Source organism: Myxine glutinosa, chromosome 13 (assembly GCF_964187855.1).
Source record: "Myxine glutinosa chromosome 13, kmMyxGlut1.1, whole genome shotgun sequence".
In the NCBI taxonomy this organism is placed as follows: Eukaryota; Metazoa; Chordata; class Myxini; order Myxiniformes; family Myxinidae; genus Myxine; species Myxine glutinosa.
The window spans coordinates 81,116,427-81,121,602 of NC_136273.1; the positions used below are offsets into that span (position 1 = coordinate 81,116,427).

General features: G+C 42.2%; 1 long non-coding RNA gene across 1 annotated transcript; it reads right to left on the reverse strand.

Annotated features, from left to right (window-relative positions):
* Positions 1-1,599, reverse strand: LOC144888703 (uncharacterized). Its single transcript, XR_013621249.1, has 3 exons — positions 1,506-1,599; positions 709-904; positions 1-363 (listed from the first exon to the last, which is right to left on the reverse strand). It is a non-coding gene; the product is annotated as an uncharacterized LOC144888703 (long non-coding RNA).
* Positions 1,600-5,176: the final 3,577 nt, after the last annotated feature.

Consider the following 5,176-nt stretch of genomic DNA (forward strand, 5'->3'; position numbering starts at 1 on the left):
AATTCTCTTCATGACTTCTTTTGGAATACCACTGAATGTTGTCTCCAACATTTCCGCACAATTTGTGGTGATCAAGTTCTTATCACGCAAAGATGTCACAACCACACTCATATCATTCACTTTTTGCAACAAACGCCTTGTTTTCTGCTTTTCAAGTTTTAGTTTCTTATTGCAACTTTGCAGCTGAGCACTGGCGTCATCCAATTTGTGTTTCAATTTTCTTGGAGATGCCATCGTGGCATAGGAGTGGTCTTGGTGGCACATGGACTCAGATGTTGGATCAGGTCGAGTGGACTCTGTGCTGGAGCCTGGTTCAGTGGTGCAGTCGTTCCTGACTTTGGTTTGTCTGCGAGTTGTAGCTTTCTGGAAATTAAATATTAAAAATAATTATATTCCAGTATATATCTATCCAGAACAACTTTACAAATGCTCTGGTGCTTTATAATACGAGCTGTACGAGATCAGGATCTCAAAAAACCTTAGAATCACATTTTGCGTAATATCTCAGGAACTAATTGACATAGAAACACAAGGCTGATTGCGTTGGAATCGTCTCAAGAAGGCATCCTGAGACTGCTGAATTCACATCGTCTTGTGTAATGCAGTGAAATCGATAGCAATTACATCAGCTAACATCAAATGACAAAAGACATGAAACTTAATTTGTTGTTGAAAATGTACTCATGAGATCATGACATTTGCATTTACCTTCTGAAGGTGGTCAGGAAATCCAAAAATGGTGGGAACTGCATTTGGCCTCAGACGAACTGTTTGACCAGTCCTGTCAAAACTGTCGTCTGTGAAATGGTCGGAACAGAGACGTGATCTTGAATTAGGTAGCCACTTGTCCCTCTTTGTGTTCAACACCCACCTCCGTAGCCTTTCTGGATCACAGTGTGGGAACCTGCATGCCAAATACATTCCGTTAACGTCATCCTTGCATTGGTCGACAGATGTTGTCATGAAATATAACAATAGTCGGTCATGATAAAATGAAAATGGGAATTCCCACATAGGGAGAACAAAATTTACTATAAACAATACGTGTCGGTTGACATAAAAATAAAAGTAAAATTTGAAATTATAGTCTGTATTTTTGTTTGCTGCTAGGCCAAAATTATTTTGTTCTTTTCCTGATTATCAACAGCAGTTCTGCGAGTTGAAGATCTGTTATAACAAGTTAGAACAGACCAGGGATAAACCCATGCAATTAAATATTTCCTGCTCTAATATGTGCCTCTGTACGCTGATACATTGAGATCACCGTCAACGAGTCATTCCACAAATGAATAAACAGTCAACAATTACATTTTAGTGCATAAATTATACAATTGCTGGTCAACTTAGTCCTAGCGAACTAGCAGACCCGGGCAATGTCACTGTGCAGGTTAATATTTCATCAATGACAATTCACAATATGCGGTCCGCTAGGGCTACGTGAGCCTGACGACAAGGCCCGACAGACATTGAAAATCAAAGTCATGAAGAAAAAATTTAAAACTTACTGATGGAAAGTCACTCCTTTCTCTCTTTTGTTGCGCTCATCGCGGTTTGTACAACCAAACGAAACGCACGCAGGCATCCTGTCGCTTGTCACAATAAAATCCTTAAAAGAGTTGATTTGCAATCCAAAATTACTATAAATATCTAGCTTTTATGGCAGCATTTACCAGGTCCGCAAGCATGCAACAAGTCGAATGAACGATTGTTTTGGGGGTGTCAAGATGGCGCCAGGTCACTTCCTGTTGCCTCAACGAGAATAGGCCAATCACCATTAGTCCACCCATCCAGTTATTATAGAGATCAGTGGTTGTTTGTTTCCTTTATAAGGTCCTTAAAAGCAGTAAGTTTCCTGTTTGGAATGATTACCTCCACCACCAAAGGTGCATGGAGGTTGTGTTTTCAGCCCTGTCTGGTAGTCTGTTTGCTTGTCTGACTGTCTGTCTGTCCGTCTGTGAACAAGATATCTCAAAATCTTACTGGCGGATTGGGACGAAACTTGGTGGGCAGGTTGGGTATGTGACGAGGTATAATTGGTTAAATGTTGGTGAATATTCGAATCCGGATACGAGAATGTTTGACATTTCCAAGTGATTCTTCACCACTGGGCGATGGGGCTAAAAACGATATAGAGCACGATATTTCAAAAATTTGTGGACGATTTATGACGAAACTTGGTGGATGGGTTGGGTAAGTGACGAGAACAAGCCGACTGGATTCTGGTTCAGTTCCGAATCCAGATCCGACCTATCAGTGGATACAAAAGGTAAATTGTTCAGCCTGGCGGAGGAGGTGTGCTCTCTACCGAGTGCCATTGTAGTTTTCAATTTTGTTTGATTGTCAGACAGACAGAGTAAAAATATTATCTCACTCTCTCTGTGCATGTACGATCGGGAAAAATTCAACGCCAAAGTACGGTTAAACGACAGACTTGTGTTCCAATTCGTGTTGAAAATATAACATTGAATTTGAATAAGTTGTTCCTCGATCATAAACTGACAGGACAGACAGATGGACGGACAGGTTTGAACCAAATTGCTTAACCCCACTTTTCGTTCCGCATGCGTTGGGTAAAAAGGGTTGGCAGTATGGCCTCGATGTACGCACACCAAATTCCTGCTTGATCCTTCATCGAAACTCAGGCCTGGCCAGCCGGTTCGTGAAAGACTTGTGCCAAAACCCTCCCCTTGTCCAACCCCATAATAAATTTCTGCTTGCTCCTTCATTGAAACTCAGGCCTGCCCAGCCGGTTCGTGAAAGACTTGGGCCAAAAACCTCCCCCGGTCCAACCCCACAATAAATTTCTGCTTGATCCTTCATCGAACTCAGGCCTGGCCAGCCGGTTCGTGAAAGACTTGGGCCAAAAACCTCCCCCGGTCCAACCCCACAATAAATTTCTGATTGATCCTTCATCGAAACTCAGGCCTGTCCAGCCGGTTCGTGAAAGACTTGGGCCAAAAACCTCCCCCGGTCCAACCCCACAATAAATTTCTGCTTGATCCTTCATCGAAACTCAGGCCTGGTGAGCCGGTTCGTGAAAGACTTGGGCCAAAACCCTCCCCCGACCAACCCCACAAGAACGTTGGATTAATCGTGACCATAAAAGAAGAAAATAATAATTAAAAAAATTCCTTTTATGATTACAAGAAGCAACCCACCCTCTCTCTCCCTTTGCCACATCCAAACCGACGATCTGGCAGATGTTTCTCCAGCTCTCCCACAAATCCCTTTCATATCCTGAACAAAACTTCCAGGATCTTCAAGGAATCTAACCTCCAAGTCTGCAATCGAACCTCTTCGTCCAACCTTCGACTCCATAATCCCTCAATATCATCATTTCTGTTCACATTTTGCACATAGGACCTCATAACACCGTGGCTTTATGTCATGGCCGACCTCAAGTACTTCCTCCTTCCCAAATGTACAATCACCTAGAGTCCTAGACCATCGTGACATTATTTTGGGAGTTGGATGTTATCACCAGATCAGGCTGGATGTCACAATATCCTGGTGGAAAAATCATACCGAGACTAAATCGTTCCTCTACCTTCCGTCTTTCAGGTCCTCTGCCTTTGCTGTCTGTTCTTTCACTTTCAGCCCAATGTCCTTGCCAAGGTTTCTCTTCCTCCTTTACGAAACAAACTCTTCTAGGCCGTGACCCAGTTCTCTCGTGTCCGACCACAGCATTCCAAAGTACTTCTAAAATCCTATTATGGTGAAAAGTGGAATGACCTCGCTCTTATGCCAATGAATATCCACACAATACATGACCCTCACGTATCCCCATCGCCATCTTAAAAATCAAATCCTCTCTTATAATTCGCCAAGCTTCTGTCAATTAGCGGATTTCCGTTGTTTTGTGATTGGTTTATACCGAGGAAAATGCAAATTTGAAAAATAATATTTTGGGTTTTGCCGTTTAGGGGTGGAGTGGGTGAAGTCATCAATTCTCAAGTTGGTATGATATTTGCTTTCCTAAGTAAACAACATCATATTTAGAACATTTCTGCTGTTACAATTTATTCGACAAACAACATAGTTGTGTAGGTTGTAATTGGGATACATCTGCTGATTGCATCCATACCCTTCATGGATGTGACGCATCCATAATCCTTGAAAGATGTGACACATGCATACCCTTCATGGGTGTGCCGCATCCATAATCCTTGATAGATGTGACACATGCATACCCTTCATGGATGTGACACATGCATACCCTTCATGGGTGTGACACATGCATAATCCTTGATGGATGTGACATATGCATAATCATTGATGGATGTGACACATGCATAGTGCATACCCTTCATGGGTGTGACACATGCATACCCTTCATGGATGTGACATACATACCCTTCATGGATGTGACGCATCCATAATCCTTGATAGATGTGACACATGCATACCCTTCATGGGTGTGACACATGCATAATCCTTGATAGATGTGACACATGCATACCCTTCATGGGTGTGACACATACATACCCTTCATGGATGTGACAAATGCATACCCTTCATGGATGTGACACATGCATACCCTTCATGGATGTGACACATGCATGCCCTTCATGGATGTGACACATGCATACCCTTCATGGATGTGACACATGCATACCCTTCATGGATATGACACATGCATACTCTTCATGGATGTGACACATGCATAATCATTGATGGATGTGACACATGCATACCCTTCATGGATGTGACACATGCATACCCTTCATGGATGTGACACATGCATACCCTTGATGGATGTGACACATGCATACCCTTCATGGATGTGACACATGCATAATCATTGATGGATGTGACACATGCATAATCATTGATGGATGTGACACATGCATAATCATTGATGGATGTGACACATGCATAAATCATTAATGGATGTGACACATGCATAATCATTGATGGATGTGACACATGCATATCATTGATGGATGTGACACATGCATAATCATTGATGGATGTGACACATGCATAATCATCGATGGATGTGACACATGCATAATAATTGATGGATGTGACACATGCATAATCATCGATGGATGTGACACATGCATAATCATTTATGGATGTGACACATGCATAATCATTGATGGATGTGGCACATGCATAATCATTGATGGATGTGACACATGCATAATCATTGGTGGATGTAACATATGCATAA